The sequence below is a fragment of the Cydia strobilella genome, chromosome 3, assembly GCF_947568885.1.
Source record: "Cydia strobilella chromosome 3, ilCydStro3.1, whole genome shotgun sequence".
Lineage (NCBI taxonomy): Eukaryota > Metazoa > Arthropoda > Insecta > Lepidoptera > Tortricidae > Cydia > Cydia strobilella.
In genome coordinates, this window is record NC_086043.1 from 16,247,328 (window position 1) to 16,273,828 (window position 26,501).

The following is a 26,501-nucleotide window of genomic DNA, read 5'->3' on the forward strand; positions in this document are numbered from 1 at the left end:
ATATATTTGACAAAGATAGGTTTGCTATAAGACTATAGTAGTTTAATGGTCGTGTTTCAAATGTATTTTCATTTTACACAGAATCAGAAAACATTACTTAATTTATTTAAACGACGTAAATTAGAAATTCAATGCTAATATGTGTCACATGTCACATATGAGTCGCTTAACTTTAAACTCTGATAAATCCAACTGTCAGATTTTGCTATTTTGGTATTAGGAAAAGGTAATAGGGTAGATATTTGCCAAGAGGGCGAATGGATTTATTTATTTATCCGAGTTTGAAGTTAAGAGGCTCATATTTTAACCTAATACCAGTGGGGAGACACTCCTCCTTTCGGGCAAACTCGGCTCCGTTCGGCTCAGCATTGCTCCGAGCAATTATTAGGCTTGGCACAACTTGACGTCCCTTTGCGTGCACGACCACAAATAAGATAATGACTTGAATTTTGACAACCCTCAATAGCCAATAGGGATAGGTAATGCCATACATTAGAAAGGGACAGCATGATTCGACCCTGAATCGCTGTCAAACTTCGGGTTTGTAGGAAGTGTCCTTTCTGTACGGTAGTACTATTACTTATTCTGTGCTAATACCGACATTTTGAGAGTGAACGTCATATCTAACACAGCTTCTATTCGCAAACAGACCAGTGACCGTAGCGGAAGCAGCTGCCACTGTCAAAGGGATAGTCGTAACTTCACGCGAGTTACGGTACCTGCGAGCTGCGTCGGCGCAAACGACTTTTTACAATTTCCACCGACAGGTGCGCGAACGGAATCCGTCTTAGAAATAATGTGAGAAGAAAAAAGGTTTGCGGAAACGCGTATTTACCCTGATTTAAATATCATTCATAACAAAATTGGTTTAATGAACAAACCTTGTTGATTTGTAAAACAAATTATATAGAAACAAGTCATAAAGTTGACCGTTAATAGATATAATTGAATAATTGTTTTTTATATATATATTTAGTGTTCCAAATTAACATCGACGAGGGTACGGGGTATTAGAGTTGGCAATTGGCCACGCGCATGTAACACCTCTGGAGTTGCAGGCGTCCATAGTCTACTGTGACCGCTTACCATCAGGTGGGCAGTATGCTTGTTTGCCACCAACGTAGTATTAAAAAACATGGGAAAAATGCCAGGCAAAAAATTTAAAAGAACAATTGTGACATTTTCAACCAAAGGGTACCACATTGTCGCTTGTCAATAAGGTTGATTTCAAACAGAAGCTATATGGAAATAGCGCCTTATTGACAACCGACAATAAGTACCCTTTTGATTAGGAATGGCACAATTAATCCCAAAGTGTCCTGAATAAAATCAGCACGAAACTGTTAATAAGAGCTTGTAAATAACACCGCTCGTTAGTCGTAACATTCAAAACATCTTCTCACGTCAAATCAGTTTCGCTTTGTTCCGTGACTACTGCTAATATAGCTTTAATAACTCCAAACCAATATAATTACCATGCTATAAACTCGAGTACAAAATATGTCTTTACTTCTTTAGTTTCCCACGAACGCCTACTTCAGTGGCCAATGCCCCGTTATCCAATGATCTGAATCATTGATACCATAATGACACTATACAAAGTATTGGTTACAGAAAGTTACCGAAACTTTGTGGCGGCGAATATCGGGTGTCGAATTGTCGTCAATGCATTCAAATAGTAAATTGATCAGCAAGTTTCTTCGACCAAAAACCGCAACTAATTAAACTGCTTCGGCATATGAACAAAGATAAAAGAACACCGCTGCCAAATATTTATAATCACAGTTTAATGAAACATATTGACTGTAAAACTTTCCATAGATCAATCCAATTTAGAAACGTAATACATAGTTAGTGGAAGATTTATTTACATTTTTCCTATACTCTCGTAAGATGTTTTATGGAGGCAAGATGTCTAAATAATGGCCACTATTATTATGTCGTTTTTTTTTTGGTTGGAATATCCTCTTATTTCTTTTGAACAAGAAGCTATTGTAAATATTATTGATGTTGAATAAAGGCTCAAACCGCAACAGGTAAACAGAGAAGTAGATTTACTAAGCTCTTCTCCGTAAAAAGACTAATAAGAACGGACTAATGTTGCGGTCTCAACTCAAACCACCGAGTTCCGTTCAATATCAAATTTAGGCTAAACCAAATTCAAAACGTTCTCACCGCTCCGCCCCGCCGCGCACGAGTGTAGCCTCTTTCATAAAGCTTTAATTATTTTTCTTGTGAGCCAATACAATCATTTTAATTACGGCGGAGATTGATACTCCACATCCCAGCATTCGTCATGGCACTAGATGATATTACGCTATTATTATGAGTAGTAAAAACTATTGTGAATGCTTTATAACAGATCAAAATATTCGGCTCGCACGTTTTGTTGATGGTAAACAAAATTTAAAATCTCCGAGCATTGATACCCGCCACAAACATTAATTAGATATCGATCAGCTCTGAGCGCGGACGTTACATTTATTATTGCTTTAAGCTATGATTATTAATACACTATTAGTAAAAGCAAGAGCTTCTAATTTGTTAACGGTATCTGAATGTATAATTCGCTCATTATAAAGCACTTCAAACGAACCTAAACAAGTAGGTAGTTGATATTATATTCATTGATGTCGTACCTAAATAGAGATATAACAATATAACAAAGAAACTATATCCTGTATTAGACTGGGCTACAAATACCCCGCCCTATTCGAATTCCCGTCAAGTCGACGTATTTGTAATTCAACACGGAGTCTCCGGCAGGGCTGGCTCGCGGTTAGAGTTCGCTTGTCCGCAGGGAACAGCTACTTTCAGCCATGGCTGTTGGTAAAGTGACGTTACGTACTTCGCCTCATTTACCTACAGATGCTTTATAAAATGAAGACGCCTTTCGAGTTCAATAGAGTGAACGAAGATTAATTTAAACATAAACCAAGTCAGAATATTAATGCAGTAGATCGCTGACTTAGCATAATTCTTAGTAGTACTTTTCCTAATTTATCATTAAATAATACTAATAATACTGTGCTAATACTGTGTAATACTGTATTATAGCACCTAAAATTTCAACGGGAACAAAGATATACACATATTACCTACAACTTCATAGTACCTACTTTTATTATAATGAAGTAATTTGTAGGATAAAAGTGAAAATTAACTTATTTGTAATGAAATAATTACTTATATATTACTTACTAACTTTTCATGAAAATATTGGCTATCATATTTATTTAGTTGACAACCCTAAGTTTTGAGACTCGTGTACGTATTGTTTCACCTACGGCCCAGTGCACACATGTACCTACAGTCAAGAAACGTACAGTTAGTGAGACGGTTCAGAAATGCATCTTAAGACCTGATACAATTTTCTTGTACGTAGAACCTATTTGGTTCACACCTCGTACGATTCACAATCATATCAAATACATCGTATTTTATATAAAAAGAACAGGAAAAGTCAACTAAGAATAAAACTCAGTTTTATTCAAGTCGAGCGCTTCAGTCACCCGTAGCGAACCAAAGAGATTTCCTATTGGAGAGTATAAGAACGTTTCTGCACCAACAGATTGGACGCAGAAACATAGAGACGTGCTTATTTTTACTCTGGTCATGCAAAGAAAACACGAAGATCTGAAGCCATACCTCATATTGTGTGTTTTTAAAATATGTATGTATATTATATACTTAAAACCCGTTTTATATTGACTTTTAAGTCTGCGTTTGAAGCTTTACTCTTGCACGTAACCGGAAATGCTTGCGGTAAAAGAGTATGTTTCTTCTGAATACGAGTACATTATTATAATTAAATGCCCGTAAGCCAAACACACAAAGTAAGCACATTTAATTATACTGTTATCTTCCTTGGAGATAGTTATGTCTATTATCCACTGTATCATCGTTATTCCATTACGGTACTGCATATAACCAAATTAAGTTATAACCTAATTAATGCAACCATGCAACCGGGCTGCAACAAAGCCCCAAAATTCATTATGGCCAAAGCGTTGCAGTATAAGCAATTTAGGTCGTCTCTAATTTCGTCCACCTACAAGCCACGTAACCGCTGTTGAGACGACGGATCCACGTCCGAGGACCTCCTGTTCATTAAGTGAACTGGGAAGGTCGATGGCTTTATGGCACGATTTGCATTTACACGACCCCGGCACGGATTACGCCGACACTTATCCCCTGCCGAAATGAGCCAGCCATCAAACAAGCCTTTATTTATATACAACGAATTTTTCACCCCCATTCGTTTTGACGGGCCATCCTAAAGGTTTTCACGACGAAAATGCTTTACGACGCGTATTCCGTGAGCAGTTTGGATTTTTCGCCGGCCCTTTTTGGATGATTAGTTATCTATTTCAGCCGGAGGGCGACTGATTTTCTAGGACGGAGGACATTTTTATTTACTTTCAACGAATCAATTATATAATGCGATGTCACTGTACCTTCATAGACATGATTTTCGTCGAGAAGTGATCGGAACCGGTTTTTTTCAAAAACTTGGAAATAACTATTTATGTCGAATTATTTTATACTCCATATGTAGGACTCAGTTGTGTTTTTAGGTATTAACTTCGTGTTATTAGATTGCCCAATTAGAAATGAAATAATTAACAAAGTACGAAAAAAATATTGTTTCGTTCCCGTACAAAAAATACCGGTATCCGATCCCTAGCTGTCATCGACTAACAATAATATTTTCCCAATTTCTCATCTTCTTATATATTATATTAAAAAAAACATATAAGAAGTATAATATATATATTAAAAAAAGTTAATTAATAAACAAGATAGGTATTTGAATTAACAATAAAGAACATTCTAAATGTTACTTGAACTATCGTCATTTGAAACGTAAGGACACTCAAATTCGTTTGCATACTTCGTACTTGAACAAACCTTATATTTCCTATGCAACACAATATCGTATTCGATCTTACGCGTATTATAGTCATGACTATCGCTTCTCGTATCGTCCTTTGTTCACATTCCTGAATCATCTGCAACAGATAACCGTTGACTTTTAACAAAGCGCACATAACACCTACTTCAAATAAGTAGTTGTCCGAAACCTAAACACGAGAACAAAGGACCACTAGTGCTGGAGTCTACGTGTATAAACACAACGTTCAGAAATCCATGCTGACCCACTTTCGGATAACCACCTTTGAATCGCCCTGACAAAAGCATGTCGATAGAGGAACATAATGTCTGTCCAGTCGTCGGAGCCTCAATTTAGAGCCCGCATGGCATGAGCCTATCGACAGATCAGGTCGTAGAACTACGAGCGATGGCGTGAAGCCGCTCGCGTTATAGAATATAATCATTGCCCCCTATAAAGGGCTAACCTTTTTTTTTCTCAATTAAAATAAGCATTTGAGTGAGCAACCAATAAAAAAATAATTTAAAACGTTAAAAATTGCCACCAAAACCTGGTAAGGTAAAAATTGTAATTTTGTGGGAAAAATAATCAAACGAACAAGTTAATGGAATGCAAGAATTTTTTCAATCCAGCGTAAAGCTCAAGTTGTCTAAACGTGTTGAGGATAAGAATCCCTTTGTTTATCCGCACATAACCAGGATCCGTTTACCACATAGAAATTGTTAGCAAATTGTGTATGTTGTGTGTATAAATAAAGGTAGCTATTCATTGTGGGGCACAATCGGCCTATTTGCCGGGCTGTCGCCGCCGCACACAGCGATACCCTTAATCAGGGAAATTGCTTAGTAATAGAGCCCAACTAAAATTTGTATGATAATGAAACTGGGCACCGCTACCGAGCTTCCACGGTGATTTTCTATCGTTAGCCAACCTTACGTAATGGGTTTAGTTCGCGGAAAAAATAACGACACTCCATAACTGTTTAACGTTTAACGTCGTTAATTGGATAATTATGATACGTTACTTTTATGTGTCACATCCTTAGTGCTGGCAAGCATGCATCTCATAATAATAAAGCTGGCTTATATTATGTAATCGAGTAGCTAGTTATTGCTGTGTAGACTCTGGAGCTTCAATGGCGTTATGTTAATACAATTAATGGTAATACTAGCTCTTTAACGGCCAATTTAGATTAATCCTCGCCCCGTCAGCGAGATATCTCGAACTACCGAGAATTTTGATGGATAAAGATAGCTTATCATGAGCATAAAAATGTTGATCATTAAAAATAAGATTCCCGTGATCTGACGAAGTATCTTATTATACTATATAATTTATAACCCGCATAACGTTTCTTCAACTTAGTATAATTTTAATCATTTTGATGTACATAGCGCTTAGCTGGTGGCCTAGCGGTAAGACCGTGCGACTTTCAATCCGAAGGTCGCGGGTTAAAAGTGTTAAAACCACGGCTCGTACCATAGTTTTTCGGAACTTATGTTCATCATTTGATAATTGCCATTTCGTTCGCTTTTCTTTTCGGTGAAGGAACAACATCGTGAGGAAACCGGACTAATCCCGATAAGGCCTGGTTTACCCTCTGGGTTGCAAGGTCAGATGTCAGACACTTTCGTAAAAACTAGTGCCCACGCCAATTCTTGGGATTAGTTGTCAAGCGAACCCCAGGCTCCCATGAGCCGTGGCAAAAATGCCGGGATAACGATAGAAGACGATGATGATGTACAATATTATTAGTTACAATTTTACAACGCACTTCGTTCATGTTACCTATAGGGCGTAAATGTAACTACATTTTTAATAACCCAGGAGACACATCACGAGAGATAATTTCATTGTAATACCAAACTAAAAGCAGTCACCCATAAAAGCCGTCACTGTCGAAATCACTTCCACGACACAGTGTCAATTAAGCATTATTCGATTCGCTCACCCTCAAAAAATGTCGACTGGCTTCGAAACGTCGATCGCATGTAAGCCTTGTATGATCATTTGGCATCTCCTGTGATTGACGCATTGGGTATATACGCATCACTCACGCCAACCGCTTTAAATCTGTCATATGTGTCCGAAGGGGTTGTCGTTGAAAAATGATTGGTCATATTTCACCGCGCGGTAACGTGGAATGTATGTACCTACCAAGAGTCAACCATTTTTTACATTAGAGTTTTTATAATATGGTTCCTAAAACAATTAATTACCTCTAGCTGCCTGGTCAAAAAATGATTATCTATTTTTTCAAATATTACTTCTTAAGTTAATCTTATTAAGTTATAAAAACAATGTTTTATTATGTAACTGTTGTACATAATAAGTACCTGTACATGTAGCTTAGTAGGGGCAAAACTCCCTCTTACACCAATAAAGTTAATTTTAATGTTATAAGCCATGACCTTGGGACACCTTTCTTAACAACTGGCCGGAAGAAGCACTAATCCGGGACTCTTGGAAATAAAGGGTATAGGTCTTTGCTTTACCCAGCAGTGGGACACTCAAATCGGGTAGTTAAAAAGGGTCATAACAATAATATTATAATATAGTATCATCTAGTTGCATGAATTCACAAATTAAACCACTCGGGGTAAAAACCGTCTGAATTGGCGACAAGAATGTCACACTTCCCGTCAAAACATAACTTTGTTTCCGTGTGCAGCTTCCCCATTCAGGTGATATATTAGGAGCAGTGAATCCAACAAACTGTTGCAGTCAGTATACGAAACAGTTTTTCAATCTCACTACAAATGGGCCAACATTTACAAGGCTTAGCTTAGAATGGTGGAACAAATGGTGCGGGTACAGGTGTTGGTTTATTGAAAAAAGATACAAATCACCCCTTTCTTTGGGTGGGATGATGGGGGTAGATCCCTGTTAGGCGACTAGGTAAGGTTTTACAAGCCCTTTTTAAAGGCTTTTATTTATATTCTATCTAGAACTGGCGTACTTAGAATTCTAATTGGATTTGAATCTTAGTGAAATAATGTTACTCTGTATTCTGTAATGTTTTTTTTTCTTTGTTTTGTTATGTACCGATTTAAACGTTGGGGTGTCCTTTTTATACTTGGCTGTTTTATAGGTAAGTTTTAGTGTTAATTTTATACTAAGTTTAATTTTGCGCATATTTAAATTGTATAAACAAATTAATGTACGTGTTGTTTATTAATGAAATAAACTTAACCTTATAGCGTACCTATCTCAATATTTTTTTTAGTGATTTGAACATCGATGGGTTTTCAGGTTTGCCCACAATTCAATTTCTTTATTCGTTAATTTAGGCATTAACATAATGCACCTATCATAATGAAATAACTAAATGCATTATGAAAAAACCGGCCAAGTGGGAGTCGGACTCGCGTTCCAAGGGCTCCATACATTATTAACGGTGTATTTTTTTAAAGTGAAACGTGAGTGAAATGTCTTTTAAAAACCCGTAGGGATCGGATCAAAAGCTGTTATTAAGTCCGACTCACGCTTTACTGCACATTTCTCATAGGTGTTCCTGTCATCTCTAGGTAAAGAACTATTTCGTGTATTTTTTTTTAATTGTTGACTCAGTAGTTTCGGAGATAAAGGGGGGGGGATCATTTTTTGGCTATTGTCTTAAATAACTTCTACATAATTAAGGAATTCTCATAAAAATTATATGTACCTAACAACTATGTCAGTTCAAAACCTTTTTTTTTCTCATTTACCCCCCAAAAGTGACCCCCATGTTTCAATTTCATTACGGTACATGTCAGTCTTTGGGTCACAAACTTACATATGTGTACCAAAGCCAGTGTCGCGTCTAGGATTGTTCTGACCTACTAATTGTCCCGATAGGAATGGGAAATTTGAAATGAGTAGGCAGAAGAACGTTCAATAAAAATATTTATTACCACAACTAGCTCAGATGGTCAAAAGCGGGTAAAATGTCGTGGTTCGCGCTAATACTTGTCGAATACTTAATTGGTCCAGTAGTTTCGGAGAAAATAGGCTGTAACAGACGGACAGACAGACAGACAGACGCACGAGTGATCCTATAAGGGTTCCATTTTTTCCTTCTAAGGTAGGGAACCCTAACAAAATATACATCGATAAATTAGTTTACGTTTTTAATAGTAATTTTTTGTAGCGAAATAAGTTGTTAAAATTCATTAATAATTTATTCTATCTTACACTATTTTTCAGCTCGTATTGGCTATTCATTGTACTCGTATTTACTCACCTAAGTGTAGGCAGCTCAGTTTGCTGTTATGATGTGCCGTTACGTCAAATCATGAGTGCAAGCCACGAGTAAAGCCTCTCCAGCGCATATCCTAAAACAAAACAGAAAAAAACATTTTTATTAAAGCGGTACAAAATCGCGCTATAGCACTTTACCCTTCAACCATACACCTTTATTTCAACAAAACCGCGTATCAATGAATGAAATACAATGCCCTTACATTTGTAATGCATTAAACTCACAAACTTTATTATCTCTTTGGTAACAGTTACTACCATTATAAAGCATCGATAAAGGAGATTCTCCTTTAGGGGCCTATAAAAGAAGACCTTCATAAACAAGCAATATATATTTTATACATCCTCGTAATTCGTTTTCGTTCTCATTTCCAGGCATGTATGATACACAAACAAATGCAAGAGGACGTTTCTAAAATGCTTATTTTTATAACTTATATAATATGAAATTGTCTAGGAAACGAATAAAATGGTGATTCCTTCTGTTCCTGTTTCCGTGGAGCGAGCTCGGACGGCGCCCGCATAGCTTGAATCTAACGATAAAACTTTTCCGGTAAACGTCCCGAATTCCGAAACAAAACGTGCAGAAAAGCCAGGTCACAGCGGCACAGGTGTGCGAGGAACTAGTGCCCTCTAATCAAGCGGAAACGTGGACCCAGCGCCAGCTGACCGAGCGACCCATCAACCAAAATGCTGCCAACCTTCGCGATAACGCAAATCGACTCCATACTCACTCAATTGTTACAGAACCTATTTGAAAACCGGCCAAGTAAAGTGCGAGTCGGACTCGCGCAAAAAGGGCATTACCATTACGCAAACAACGACAAAGAAATCACGTTTGTTGTATGGGAGCCCCACTTAAATATTTATTTTATTTTTGTTTTTAGAATTTGTTGTTACAGCGGCAACAGAAATACATCATGTGTAAAAAGTTCTACTGTTTTGCTATCACGGTTCATGAGATACAGCCTAGTGACAGACACACAGACGGACGGACAGCAGTCTTAGTATTTAATAGGGTCCCGTTTTTACCCTTTGAGTAAGGAACCCTAAAATTCTAATTTTATAAAAAGTAAACGCCTTTGTCAAATGGAAGGGTTTATCACCGGTCAGATAAAAAACACTGCGATATCTTTATGAATAACCCGGGCATAAACACTCTTACAATCAATTTAACAATGCCACAGGGTTACATCACTAGCTTAAATTAATGTAGTGTTTCAAACAAAGAGCCTGAGCACTCGGCTTATCTAAGAGAAAGCGGTGGGCCAGCCAGCGCGCCCGGCCCGTCCGCGCAAAACGCGCGTCGATGTCCGGATAACAGAGTGAGCATTCTTTTGTTTTCATTATGGATAACCGCGCCTCGTTACCGCGAAGATCTTCGTAAACCTTTTGACATTTCGCTAAAAGGTTCATTTCGGCTGATTAATGTTGTAATTCCTCCGGTTGCTCGTACAAAAAAAGACACTCGAAGCATTTATACGGCGACGGCTCGTGAGCGCGAGAAAAATGGAGGGAATTTATCTAAAGCCGTGTATCGTAGCGGAGCGGCCGACGGGCATCTATTTTAATACGGGCGCTATAGTTGAAAGGGGCACGTCGGAACTGTGTACGAAACTAAAAAGTGGATAGTCCAATTTCGCTTCGCTGCGTTTGAGTATGATACATGTAAATGGCGACCCTGTTACACTGCACAAGTCGTGCCCGTTATAGGCATTTTCAGTTAAAGCCTTCAGTCTAAAATGGGAGTAAATGGCTGATCTATTGGCGATCGGTATATTTAGATAGTCTTGGAGCAGATCGTTCGAATACGAGCCTGTGGATCATTCCCCTACATTATCAAAGGTTTAAATTTCAGCGGCCACCCCATACGTTACACGTTTAATTGCGTTAGAATAATGTGCGGCGGTTGTTACAACTGTAGGATCGATCGTCGTTAGATAAGCGCTTGTTTGGGGTAGGTACCTCGCCGTGGGGTCTTATAATGTACCTTTTATGTTTTTATGGCTCAATAACAGTCGTATCATGAACTGAAGGGGAATACATGCATTATTAACTAAACGTTTAGGTATTCTTACGACCCACCGTTTGTAATGGTTAATTTGAATGTAAAAAGTTTATCGCACTATTCAGGAAGTTTATATTAGTTTTGCACCTAATTTAAGTAGTGATAAGCTGAATTTTAGCTGAAGCAGCTACAGTTGCCAACTCCGCGCCAATTATCGGCTAACTAACTCAGATGCGGTATTGTCGCGACTCGGGACATTTGTTACCAATTTTTATTCATGACGGCGCAACGGAAACTTGTTGTATACGGAAATGCTAGTACTTTTAATATTAATGAAGTTTGTAGCGCAAAGCTAAACAGAAACACCTGCCACAAAGGCGGCGCCAGGCGCGAGCTAACAATCTAGCTCATTAGTACAGAAAATTTTACTCTGCATAACTGGAAAAAAATCCATCGCAGCTTAATTCCAGTTTAACTTGTGTAATTTTTACTGCACTGGTAACGAGGTAACTCGCCGTGCCTAACAAAGTTGTGTTGCAGCCAGGCTGGAGCGCTTTTCGAATCCACACCGTCGCGAACGGTTTCTTAAGTTTCTTTGAAAACTTTAAATATTGCATCGCTTTTAACTTTTTAAGAATTAGGAAACCATAAAACTAAAAAGCGAGGAGAAACTTAACGTTCAAGTTCATTATGACCGGTGATAGTTAATGCACAGTCATAATATTTTATTAAAAGTGAGTACCTACTTAAATCACGCACGATACTAATTATTATTCTTTCTCCACTGAAAACATTTCTACACATAATTTCTCATTTTACAAAATACGTGTTGAGAAATTTTCCAAGTGTTCAATTTCGAGGTGTTGGTGACATTGAAATGTCAATGTTTAAAATTGTATGTTTAGGCATAACACATCCCTCCTCCATTTCGTAGGTACTATAGTGGGTCGTTACGTCGAGAATGTCATTGAATAAAACCTTTTTATGCGTACGGCGAATGGCAACGTGCGTCTCAATGAACGGAACCGATATTCCAGCAATGCGTAATCATTTTATTCTACTGAATGGTATAAAGACGTAGGCATGTAAGTAATAGTCCAAGTGGGCGTTGTATGCCCATTCACGTGGTTTACTAGCGACTCGACCGAATCCCGGGCATTTTCTTTACTTTCAGCAGGTAGTTTTTCATAGATTTATCGAAGCGACCCGTGGTTTATAGTGGTCAAAATTGTGGACTTAATTGCTAAAGCTCAATTAATCTAAAAGTAGAATAGTAGATCCATACTAAACTAATATAAAAATTATTTTATTAAAATAATTGTAGTAGAGTCGGGCTAACACAGACATTAGGCACTTTAACTAATAGTTTTAAATATAATCATAGGTCATTAACCTAATTCGCTTACTTATAACAAGTATTAGAGAAAAGTAGGCACCAGGTTGTAAATTAATGCTGTTAAAATAAACATCCAGGTCACGAAAGAGTATGCAGGTAGCAAATCGCAGTTTCTCTTCGTATTCTTGTGGGTTACCTAATAAAACAATAAAACTCAAATTAAAGATTGGAACAGCAAATTGGGAGACTTTACTTAGCGAAAGTGTAATCTTGGAGCGGCAGAGTGCGGTATCAGAGTTGTACTCTTCTGAAGTTCTTAAGAACACTTGTAGACTTCTAACTTGAGGGTCATTCCACTCTGGTGACCATTTCATATTCCGAGTGGAATTTCTAACCTATCATTGGCTTGGATGGAATCTTCACAAGGTTGGCTAGCAAAAAATTTAGGGTAGTAAAATACTAACTACCGATTCATCATAATCTATTAAATTGGTGATAGAAGCGTCTATAAGTCCCAGAGGATTAATTAGCAACATATTAGTATCAAGGAAGTACTAACTACATAGTTAGTTGTATAAAACAGCCACTCCGGCACAAGCTTTAGTCACTTAGGGCATAAAATAGGTAAGCAAAGTTGAGGCGAGATTAATCAAATGTTGTTGTTATTTTTAAGGTTTGTATATAATATTCTAATTTAACTTAAACTTACAAAAAAAATCTACATATACCTTAATAAAATATTTTTTCTAGTTATACTTTGCTAGTAATAGTTTCTTTCTGCCAATGAATCACATTTTAATTACATATGTAGTAGGGATTGAAACGTTCAACGCAAATTACATAAATCGTGATTACTTACATATTCACTAATGTAACATAAAGCATAGCAGCTATTTGCCTCGACTACATATTACAAAGCTCGTTCATTTGCCGATGTGTGAATTGTGTTTGCTTCGTTCATTTTAAATCAGGCATGATGTAATATTATGATTGCATTTGTATCTGAGTAAAAATGTAATTATTTGCATATAAGTACCAGGGGGTTAAAAAACTAAATTCTCACTACCTAGATTCGGATCGGTGATTATTACAATAAAAAAGTGCGTCGGACTCGCCCACCGAGGGTTCCATACAAATTTAACTTAAGTATTTTTAATATTTTACAAATTTATAGTTGTCAGATTTTTCCCTGTACTTTGTGTGTTTGTGTTTGTGTTTTTGTGTGTTCATATTTCTAGGTCAACGGGAAGTACGCTACAAAATTTTGATTCCATTGAGTGTCGAAATATACGTTTTTTGCGGCATAAACGGCCGTATCTTTTTTTCGTTAACTTATTTAGAAGTTTGATTTTTTCACAGCTTCAAGAGACTGTAGACCTGAGTATATGCTTTTAATATATAATTTCAACTCGATACCTCCACGTGTTTCCGAGATAAAGGGTCTTGACAGACAGACAGACGGAAGGACAGCAAAGTGATCCTATAAGGATTCCGTTTTTCTTTTTAAGGTACGGGACCCTAAAAAGGCACATTAATAAGTAGCACATGATGCGTATATATTTACTAATTTATATTATAAATTTTCCTATTAATTTCATTCTTGTTATGAATTTTCCTCGCTTCTCCTTTAATAATATAATTTAACCTTTCAGCGATGAAAGCTACAACGACCTTCGACATCCTTGAATGCCAGCTCTAATAATCCGCAGATGTACAGGTCACATTTAAGGGAAAAGTAATTATAAACCGTCATCTCAGGGTTGCCATAAAAAGCTAAGGGTTGAGCGTTAACCTTTACTACCCTACGCAACATGTAGCGGCGGTAATAACGTAGTAATGTGATGTAGACAAGTGATATAGCATCCCCACCCCTCGCAGGTAGCACGCGACGATGGGTGACAAGTAGCGCCTAGCACACAAGTGTTAGGTGGCGATGAATTAAGTTCGTGTATTCTCATGTAAGTAATTGTAATATAAGCGTGTGCGTGTATGTGTGTGTATGTTTGAAATAGTTTGGATTTATTTTTCATATTTGTACAAATACCTAAACATTTTGTCTGTCGTGTTGCAAATGCTATGAGAAATGAAAACTATGCCTATAAATGGAGTAAATAAAAGTACCTATACAATAGGAAAATCCGAACAAATATAATTGTTTGATTTATTAATAATTACCTAAGTAAGAAATTGCTGGAAAATATGTAATAATTAACAATTATTTGTACAATTTCGTTCCCAACATTCCACGACACTAGATTATTATTAATTATAACGCGCGGCTGCCAGCACGCGGGGTCGTGGGGGTAAAAAAATGCAAAATATACATTTAATTTCAACCCTCTGATGGTGAGGGGGAACCCAACTAATTAATTAGACCACCTGCCTTGCAAAACGCCCCGTGTAAAATTGTGGTGGTGTGTAGCAAGTAGAAATAAAACTGTTACACTCACTTCGTTAATTATTAAACTATGGACTTGAACGACGACGTTTAGTTTACGTCATGACTGTCATGACAATTTACATATTTAGAGAGGTGTAATAAAAGTTAATTGAAAGTTATTTATGCAGCTGATGTTAAAAAGAACTTCTAAAGCACAATCACGATATGTATGTATGGATTATCCTAAGAAATATACCTAAGTATGGATAGTCCGGCACCGTTTGCATGTACCTATATTTGAGTCAAACATACGCAAAAGAACTCCTTTATTTGACGGCGTAGCCACAGATTATAAAATAGTTCTTAATAAATAGTTCTTTAATTTGACGTTCATAAGTACTTTGAATAATAAACTATCTTTATCTCTTTATCTTTATCCATTGTTCCCGAAAGTTATTAAGGCTTATTTCTAGCAATGCAGGATTTTGAAACTCCTAACCTTTTGGTATAAAGCTCTTAATGTTTCCAAGTAATTTGCATGTCTGTTTGTATACCTACATAGTGCACTCAAATTTTAACCTTATTGTAGAACTGCCGTCGACCCAGTCACGTCACGCGTCCGTCACTTTAGCCATTTTCAAGTTTTTGTTCCCGGTAAAAAATAGCTCCTACATCGCATGGGATAGGCAAATTTGTAAGTAATATTTATGAGAAAGCAGGGTAGAATAATGATATGTATATTATTTGGGCCTCTGAGCGAGCACCCCGGGAGCTCGGAGAGCAACATTTGTCAATGCCTTCCAACGCAGGTGGGCGGTAGCTATGATCCTTGTTATTACTTTATTTTTTGGCTCATTTCAATAATCATTCTGGCTACTAACGTATGCACGTCTGGAGACCCGAGTTGTTTATTTTTCCGACCTGAACACGTTATTAGGTTCACGTGTGGTCTCGTTTATAGCCACATATTCGGTTAATAGGTAAGTGTTTATATTACATAATTGTAATGCACTATATTCTTTGTCAATTTTCTGTGTGTGTAACTAGAGTTGTGCCGTTCCCGGTAACATTACCCATTTTGTATGGAAAATGTTACCGAGCGAGAAATTTCCCCATACAAAATGGGGAATGTTACCGGGATTGGCACAACTCTATGTGTAACTGAACTGAAGTGATGGTACTAGCACTAGTGTGTTCAATTCAGTACGAAGTAATAAGTAATTAAGAAATTTTAATATTTAATAAGTATAAATGTCAGATGCAAGTGACTTTAATCCCCAAAAGTCATTGACCGGATCATAACCGAAAATCTTCAGTAAGTCAGTGAGCGTAGTCACGGAGCGCAACGTGAAAAACGACGTCCATTAAGGAAGTGAATACATTTAAAATAATCGGCTTAGTCGTCCGACGTTGACGTATATTCGTACTTATCTCACGAAGATACCGGCACAGATATCGCCAACTAATCCCTAACACAAACATCTGAAAAAGTCTCAGTACTCCTTGTAAGGCTCAGCCGAGTAATTGAATGGCCCCAGTCAGCTCTTTCACTTGAACAAAAGTGCCCAATAATTTATGCCTATAATCTGACGCGCGCTGCGCGCACTCAACTCGTGGTCGTTTTTGGAATCAGAACTATGTATATTCTCCCGGCAGTTCGAATATTAACAGTACAATGGCGGCGACAGTCACAATATTACCCGCATGCGTTTTCTTTATCCAATTCTTTACTGGCTGTCACGCCCGCGGTGTGATATTTATACGCTCCCGGATTAACACTATATTTACCAGAATTTATGTCCTTTGCTTAAAGAAGAAATTTAAAGTTAAGCAGATAAAGCCCGTAAACTTGTCTTTGGTCACGAAAATAGATGTAGTGAAGTGTCCCGAACATAACGCATACCACGGATCTTTAAAGTAATCAGGACGTCTCCATTAATTTTTAAGGGCTTCCTTTGAGACGAAACGCTGTATTTACTTTGAAAACAAGGAAACTTTTAATGGAGTTAGATTTCTTTGACCCTTAAACACGGTTCCTGGACCGTGAATTGTGGCATTATTAATAGGTAAGTGCCTTCTAACGCCATCACCTCATAAGCCTATATTTAATAAAATCTCTTTTAATGAACGCATATAAGGATATTTTGTAAATTTACTCCCTTGTACCAATTATGGAAAATGTTTGTAGTGCGGAACCGCCGACAAATAGCAAAATCGTTAAGTATTCCACCAGCGTACAATCAAACACGACTTATCGATTGCGACTTGAAACTGCGAGCATGTCTCCAATTAAAGGTAACATTTAAGAATATACATAGATGATTTCTACATGGCGCCCCGGCGCTCTTGTAGATATTTTTAGTTGACTAGTGTTATAAAAGTGCTAAGGTGAGTCTTAGTGACACTTAACAACGTAGTGAAGTGGCTTCCACATCAGCGAAGCGCGCCGGGATATGAATTATTACGAGAGGGGCTTGACAGTCTGTATCTAAATTTGAAGTAGTGTTTTGACACGAACATCTCTCACCGCACTCGAGTCCGCGTCACTGTGGATGTGTACAAATAATTATGAGGACAGTTCTCACTGGAACGACTGAAGCACACTCAATGATGAGTTAAGGAGGCGGGGCTTCGAAATTCCAAACTTCGAATTAATAATAATTGTCACTCAATTTCATGGTACTACACTATAATTTAAAACATATACATATGTTAATGCAGTTTAGCAGTCCCAATAATCGGATACATATCCCGTCGCATTAAATTTATTTAAAGCAATAAAGTGTTGACGTATGGTTCGATAGTTTGATGAATTGTGATCGCTTTTAACAGTCGATTAAGAGGGTTTGAAAAGATGACGGTAGGCACAAATCGCTCAGCGGGAGCACTCCGGCATCGCGTTGCGCGTCGAGAGTGACGTCTTCATCCTCGACACGCTCGCGCATTAGCTGTAACATTTCCTCGGCGCCTGCGCACATGTAGCGACATTTTAAAACCCTCTTCCCGTGCCGCCGTCTCTGACGAATTAAGTTATTAACGCTTCGAGACAGCTGCTCGACACAAATCAATGTGCTCGAGAGTTCCAAGCGCACACTCTCCGCTCCTGCTCAACAGTTTTATGGCCATTTTATGAGCCCTTTCATATTCAAGCTTCAGTACTCGAGTCGAGGGTAGCAAGACGGTTGGCATCATAATATGAATGAATGCGGGTGCCTTATTTGTGATTTTACGCTAGTCGTCGATTGTTCTTTGAAGTACTCGACTTATTATCTGTACGACTTCAACGTTTCCTTTGATGTTGTCGATATGGTAATACTCCGTATCGCAATACAGGTAATAACATCATAAATTAAATGCTTGACAAGTGAGGCGCTAGTTTGTTTAATGCCTTTAGCGGAATTTGTTTGCCCCAGTAGTAGTGAAGCTTTGAAGTGCTTGCGTTGCGAAATTACTAAACCCATAACAAGGTGTGCTTTGACTCCCTCGTCAGCAATAATTTTACTTAACGTCGGTATATTTTGCAAGAGCATCTTCACGTTATTTCCCGGCTTGTCAGCGCCGTGTTGGAAACGTACAAGGGGGTTGGTTATAAATTATTTACTGTTTCCTTGTAAATTCCGTGTATTTGTCACCCCAGGCCAAGGCATGTATTAAGATATTGCTTCGTATTCCCGCGAGTCTCATTACCAGCGGGGCGGGCAGCGACACCTTTAATACTTCATCTTACCAGGAGCTTGAAAAACGCGCAACTTCCCGTAACGACTCCAGCTAGCGTTACACGAATCTTGGCGGGGTTCTCTCATTTTCATAAAACGTCCATCGCGACGCTCTTTAGAATGTTATTTTTTCTCGGATAATATATTTACCTTTAATTTCATTAGGAGCAAACGTTCCGTGGGAAAGAGCGGGAAAGCGATTCGCTAAAAAGGTTGTTTTGATGGTAGTTACATTAAGGTAATTGGTGTACGGCTGCGAAACACCTTTATAGCCCATCGCAGCGGTCGTTTGGGGCTGCGCTAGGCCAATCATTGTCAGTCTTCGCCGCCGGCCAAATTTAATACGGGATACGATGTTAATGGAACGAATTTAAGTATCCTACGGATAAATTGGCTCTCAAGATTTATAGAACAACAAACTGCCCAATGTACATACATGAAATTAAGTGCGTCCGGAATGTGGTATATTTTACGGCGAGGGAATTTCGTTAGCTTGTATTTTTATGTATTAAAGCAAAAGGTCAATTGTGATAACATTATAAAAGAAATAAAGAGCCCTTTGATTATAAACTGAAATAAATATATTTATTTCAGTTTATAGTTTAAATAGTAGTGTGTCTACTTGAAAAACCACAAATTAAAATATTTTCATAGAAAATAATTTAATTTGTTCTTAGAACCCTTTGATTGTTAGTAAGTAGATATAGGCATAAAAAGCCTCATTATGATGGAGATATAGTGACCTTATCAAAAATATTTCGACACACGTCGGTGATTAAGCCAGGCGTAATCGAAGCGAGATGTCATCATTTCACTAGCGCGATAGCGTTTGCGCCCGCGCTCGACGAGGGTTCACAGATCAATTTACTCTCACAAAGACTTTAATAAACTCATTCACTGCCGGATAGAGTAATAACTCCATATGAGTGAAAGATATTCTATGTTGATGCTATCTCGAGCGTGAGTCGCGTGTGCAAGAGGAAACGGGAGGCGACGTTATTAAAAAAACACATGTGCCCGAGATGCGTATCGCAGCGTCTGTTAATTACATTTGACACGCAGCATATGATTCAATTATCATTATGATTTATTCCGAAAGAACGGTCGAATAGGCGCGGGGTGAGACGGGGAGCCCCATCAGTTTATTTAAGCGTTAACTATCGCATTAATTTCAACGATGGATCTCCTTTCCACCAGATGGCAAGCCAATTCTCACAGGACGGTAGCACGGTTTTTTGTTGAAAAAAGTCTTGTTAACACGCTACCGATTTGTGTGGGCTGCAATCTCAGCTCCGGCATTAGGACTATGCTAAATATTTGATGGAAACCTTTTTAGCCCAATACATTTGAAAGGTCAAAAGTTTATTCCCATTTATAGTAGTTGGGGCATTCAAATTATTTTATTATACAAATCTTCCTCGGGAGTGTAGCATAGCTATAAATTGTATGATTATCGCATGCCGTATCTAAGGAGTTAGTGTTAAACACATAAAAAACAGCTTTAATTGCTTAACTCTAGCGTCCCGTAACCACATAATTCACGTTAAGCTCGCTTTCACACGAAAGATCGCCCAGACTTCATTATAAGCTTCGAGCGCACCAGAACTGGTTGATAATAAATACTAATTACATGTAAAATAACATGATAGCATCGCTGTCAAAATGTGAATCGACATTCCTAGAACTACAAACTACAATGTTGTCGGGTGCGTCGGAAAAAACTGTCGTTACCATACATAGTAAATCTTGCGTGTCACGTAATGGTTTTAAGAGCTTATTTATTGCCGTCGGTCGCTTCTAGTGATCCATTTAATATATATTATCACACTTTAAGCGTCAACAAACGTGAGAAGATAGCCGTTGACCCGGTTCGTGATATTTGTCTCATTTTGAGGATTATAAGTGATCGCTACGAACGCCAATGTCTTCCGTTTGTTGAATCTGCGTTTACAGTAAATAACGTATTAACATAGTTGGTTTAAGGCTCTTGGCCCCTACCGAATAATCACCGTGTATACATATTTAGACCCGGTGTATAATGGCTCTGCTTTCGAGTGTTCTTGAATGACAAAAGGGGACTTAGCCGGTCTCGTAAAGAATTAAAGGATCTTCAGTTAATTCTAAACACGTTTCAATGGCGCTTTTCTATTGCATCTGATGGAGCTAATGTTTTCTAAATTCATATCCGGTGTAGGTAAAAAACGTACTCCAAATTTGAAGGATTTAAAAGAAAAACGACAATCGAGTTGTAAGTGGAACCACCTGGGGGTAAATTGAATAACATTCATAAAAAAAAACCGAAGAAGACCTAAGTATTACAGTGGTCCTTCAAGTAAGAAGCAATATAGCATATGTGTAGGTACATAGTTAATCTATATAGTAAGTATCTACGTATTACCAATGCATTTCTTTTAAACTAAGCACAATTTATCTGCCAATGTCGTTACATTTTAATATCACAACAATGAAGTAACGTCAACGAAAGTCATTAGTGGGGCATCTTGGCGATGTTCCCACATTTGCCACCACATGGTCAGAATTGATACTCTCCTTTTGTACGCCAGCCTGTTCTCAATCTGAATTACCTACTGTTCTCGTTTTATAGTAGTAGTGTATTCATACCAAATATGTATAGAGATTATATGAAAACTATATAAAAATGGTCAGAAGATTTTACAATTTCAGAGTAGATGTGCAACTGGGATTTACTCCAAGTTTTTTTAAGCGCAGAGGAAATGCGTGTTATTGCAGCTTATGTTTCCAAGTCGCCCGCTGCGATATTCGAAACACCCGTCCGTTTTTTGTGACAGACCAACTCAGTGCCATAAATAATAGGTAGGGGTTCCAAACCATACGAGCTTTGTAATAAATTCGTTGCTCCTTTTGGTAGCAAAAGAGCGGGCCATCCACGATTGAATTATGGTGATGCGTTAAGCCAGCGAACGCTGCTGGATTCCAGCGTTTTTATTTTCTTTTCATTTCGCGCTAAGCCTACTCTTTGCATTTGTATCATTACTTTCGTATGTTTTTTCGAAGTCACGTCTTTGTAGTATTGGACGCCACTAAGAACGTTTCTTGTTCCGCTATCCCTCGAACGACGCGCGTATTAAGTTACATATAGTACTCACGGCTATTTGAAAAAGACAACACGCAGATGGTGCATCCGTATTGGTTTTCTTTTAAAACATGGAACGAAATCACATGGGACCGTCAATATTTCCTTTCCAAGTAAAACAAAGCCATTTGTCCGTGTTTCGTTTTAAAAGGAGCTAGGGACTTGAAAAGGTAAACTCAATGTTTAACGTGGATGTACCTACAAGATTCAATTACACATTTTTCTTATGTGAACTGTTAGACGTGAAAGTAAATTTAGAGACTCGGGGTAAGTAAATGTGAAATTGGTTATGTAAATGATTAAACAAAAGCTTATTTAAACAAGAAACCCTGAAAACTGCGCCACAGGAGGCATCGTCTTTTGATTACACTATCACTATTACACGGCCTCTTATCGATGAGAGCCGTTTGCTACACGACATATCTATGAAATAATGCTCCATAGAGATACTGAACCAGGCTTGGTTTTGTTTTTATTACGTGCGTCGGCGACAGCCATTCGAAACGGAGTTGATGGAAATGCGATAGATATACAGTGGCGAATAAAACGACACTAAAACTAAAGTTCAAATCAATTAAGTTTCAAATTTTATAAATTATATTGTCATATTGAGTAAATTCTTTTTCATAAGAAATTCAATTTGAATATTTTAATAATTGTTGAGTATAGTGATTTGGATATTTTGGAGAGCTAATGACATTAAGGAGTTGTCACGGCACTTTAAAAGTGGTCGGCCGGGTGAGAGCAATCGGTGTAGGATTACTGAGGCGACTCGGAGCTGGAGTGCAACGACGACGGTGTCGGACAGGGTTGGACGATGCCGTTTGGAGCGTCTGACAGACCGGCAGGTTGCGAGAGCCTCTCAAATTACCCCCGGATAAGTCAATCATTGGGAAACGTCCACGTTTGCCCGAAATAAAACACTGTTCGAATGTTGCGTGTGGCGCTTCGGGTATAATGTGTAGCGACAGCCGACATGTTTTGCGCGAGAAAATAAAATTGATGGTGTAGGGACCGCTCCAGACTTAAATAGCACAGTATTCGTGTTGCAGTTACAGTTTTGTCTATTTTATGACTGGCGTCACGGCTCGCTCCCATTTTCTTTTGTTTTCATTTCTGCGTGTAGCGTTATTAGCGCTCTGACAAGTATTCGTGTCAGCCGGATATTGCTGTCACAAATTGTGGCGCATTAACTAAACGGTGGCGTTGTTGTATTTAAACGACTGTCTTTTTGCATAGGTGTTTAACTGTTAAATAGCCCTAAAGGAAGTAATTGGATAAGTGTTGGTACTTTAGCCATGTAGAAACCGACGGCGAGGTCCAATTTCCTGCTCGGGCCACAGTCTTCGACGAGCAAATAGCTCTTTGCAAATCAAACAAGGGACCGTCTGGTGAATCCACATATCAACTTCGCATTGTTTCTCCCATCATTCGGGGCTAACCAGAGGCGTTTTCGATTATCCGCCCTGCGGAGAACAAAGCCTCTGACCGCAGAACCAAGTCAATTACATAGTTCAACAACTCAGCCCTTATAACTTTCATGGGCTGCCACCGGAATACAGAAAAGGGTATCTGTTTTCAATATATAGGGCGCGCGATGCGATTGACCCTTTCGAGTGTCCGCATTGACTTTTAAATTACTAATCCCGCGGGAGCAAACAGAAACAGTGCCTGTAGGGCGCTTGTTTACACGCTCGAGAACACTCGCATATCTTCATTACCGTCCAGCAGCGAGCTTGACCTGCTTGCTCAGCACTCATGGGCTTCCATCAAGGGGCTACCTGGGAAACCTCATTACCATTCTTTTATTAACACAACTCAACTTGAATTCTTATTACTTATGATTATAAATCTCCAAGTTTACGACTAGAATTTATATGAGTATTTTAATAATATCGGTGTACGTAAATAATGCACGGTGGGCACCATGCGCAACAAATTGACACGTATTTAACTGAACATAAACTAGCGGTCACGCTTAGTGAAAACACAATCATTTAGTTAGTTCGGACTTGAACTGTCGGAATGTTCATCCGGAAATAATTTATTTAACTTAAACGAGCGCTATTTTAGACGTTAAGGGATACCGTAGGGACTTATTAAAGTTTATCTAAGCATCGGAATAAGAATGCATCGGACGGGAGCGGCTGACGGAGCCCGCCCGTTGGAAGCAGCCAAGCGCACCCATTTCGACTGATGGCTCTATACCAGCTTTTTACTATGTCAGACACAAACCCTTTCAACTCCAATGAATGACTTAATTTTTGTACGTTGGGTCTGTACCCTCAGCAATTGGATGTCGAAATAAATTAACGTTATCCATTGTGAGCCAAACGCTATTTAGAACGGGGTTGGAATTTGTGGTTTGTGAATTGTTAGCATGGGGCTTAATATTATATCATCAAATTTTCAAGTCAGGTCTATTTTGACACATCGTTGCGTAAACCTGGGCCTTTCCCTACCAAAAGGTCTGAGGATAAAAAGATAATCGAAATAAATGGGAGTACTTAAAAAGAATAGTTATAACATTCGTATAGGCGTTCCACTAGTAGGTACTTACATAAAAACTTTAGTAAGCGAAATAATCAAGTCATTCCAAGCCTCTTTTATGTAATGTTCATTCTTAGAATGGAGATCCTGATTGAAGCTTAGAATTTTAAACAATGAATAAAAAAATTGTATTTTTTGCTTCGAATTTAGTACCTAGTTTGGAGCTGAGCGGAAAAGTTGTTGTAGTTAATTTGAACAATGCATATATAAATTTAATATAATTTATTACAAAATTATATTTTTACAAACTTTGCCCTATTCGTCATTGCGTGTCCAATATCGTAAATCTTATAGAAACAAGTATTGGTAAAGTTTAGGTAGTGCTGTGGCAATTTAGAAATTATATTCGAGGCGTTTTATTAAATTAACTACTGGTGCATATTAAATTAATGAAATAATGAATGGTTATTTATGGGCGCCTTGGTATTGAATTAAACAAGAGGACTCGTGCTCTCTGCCTTCTGCTTCACTGCCTATTAATGAGGCGAAATAGTCAATGACAATGGATTCACGAAATAAAAGTACCGATTAAGAGTGTTAAACTGCCGTGACTGATTGAAATTCGGTCCGCCAGTTCTGGACGCCCATTGTATTCATAATAATAGAACTGTTTATATTTAGGTAACTTTTTCACTTTACTACAAAAAAGTTAATAATAAGCATCCGTTTACCTGGAACGGTAAACCCATCCATCATGGGCCATAAAGAGAAATTATAGTCGTTATTATTGCTTCCAGGATAGGCTAATAGAATCGACTTTATATTATTTGCAAACAGTGTAGGGCGAGAGCTTAAATCGATCACACCAATAAATAAGCTAAATTGACCTTTTACACAATAGAACCTTTTAGAATCAAAACGAGATAATATCTTTTAACGACTGAATAATGTTTAGACATAAATTACAATACGTATCTTTATTTATAAATGCGAGTACGCTTTGGGACTGTTTGTAATGAAGAGAACACGAACAAAGCGAGAACGTGAGACAAGTACGGTTTACTGCTCGAGCACTTAAATATTCCAGATGGTTGATACTTATTAACATAATTCATAAAGGGCATATTTCAATGTGGTGTTGTTTTGACGGGCGTACATGTTAAGTTGTCGGTACATCTAATATGCAGATTAGTGAACGGATACGCTGACCGAGCGTTCCAATCCGCGGGCACCGCGGCTGGCAATTCATGTACAAATTATTATTGTTTAACTTAGCGTATTTACCTACTAGACAAAAGAGCTAAACATAGATTAGTAAAAACCATAATATAAAGTTTGGACGTTAACAAGTAAAAAAATTTTACTAAAAATAGTGCTTTACACGAACAACATTGCTAATACAACGAGCGTAAATCATACACATCATGCATAAGGTAACAAAAGAAATAACTTCAATGTCAGACATATTGTCTGTTAAACATTTGTCATTTAAATTCAGCACTGTGTTAGAACAAAAATCTAGATGTAGTATGTACAGCGACATGTAAATCTCAACAGCAAATACAATGTTTCAAATAAATGTGCATATCATTACACTAACAAGAGATGTCGCGGGCGAGCGGGTGTGTGGTCCCAAGTCTTGATAGGTATACCATTCTCTTTTCTCTCAAAAAACGATTTTATCCCTCTATTAATGGCCTACACGCTTGTAAGCCATTTTGATCGTTTGGATCATTAGGAAGGAATATTCGAGAGTTTTTATTAATTAACAGCTATTATCCAAATGAGAGTTATTACAGCGCCGTTGTAACTTATAAGAAACTGTGGTTTATTGGGTTTATCTACTTTCAGTTTTATCGGCTTACTTATGAAAATGATATAGGCCTAAAACGAAACTTTGAAACAGTTTTGAATTTAAAAGTGACAAAGTTCTAAAATTGTCATCTTAACATTTATACAAGTAGCTACCAAAATTTTAAATAATTTCTTTGTCACAGGAAGTATAATGAAGAATGTGAAACATTATACATCGCAATGACTTGGCAGAAACAGCGGATCTCTTGCATTATCTGCCTTTTGTTTATTCATGCCATTCTTTTACCCACCTGGTGGACTGACAAACGTTAAATGTTGGTTTAGAATTAATACCTCATGACTTTGCTACAGAAAAAAGCAGCGTCATTCTTGACCGAGTCATTTGTTATAATACTGAATGTAAAAATGTTGACTGAATATAACATTTACTTAACGTTATTAAATGTTTAAAGCAGAATAATTAAAGAATAATTTGACGAATATTTTATTATTTACGTGCCGTACATGT

The 26,501-nt window shown here is 37.8% G+C and overlaps 1 protein-coding gene across 1 annotated transcript in view; it reads right to left on the reverse strand.

Annotated features, from left to right (window-relative positions):
- The window catches only part of LOC134755993 (insulin-like growth factor-binding protein complex acid labile subunit), a 64,628-nt gene that overhangs the window by 11,141 nt on the left and 26,986 nt on the right, over positions 1 to 26,501 (reverse strand). Inside the window, exon 2 of the mRNA XM_063692746.1 lies at positions 9,117 to 9,207. The gene's annotated coding sequence lies outside the window, so the exon portion shown is untranslated. The remainder of the gene's footprint in view (positions 1 to 9,116; positions 9,208 to 26,501) is intronic.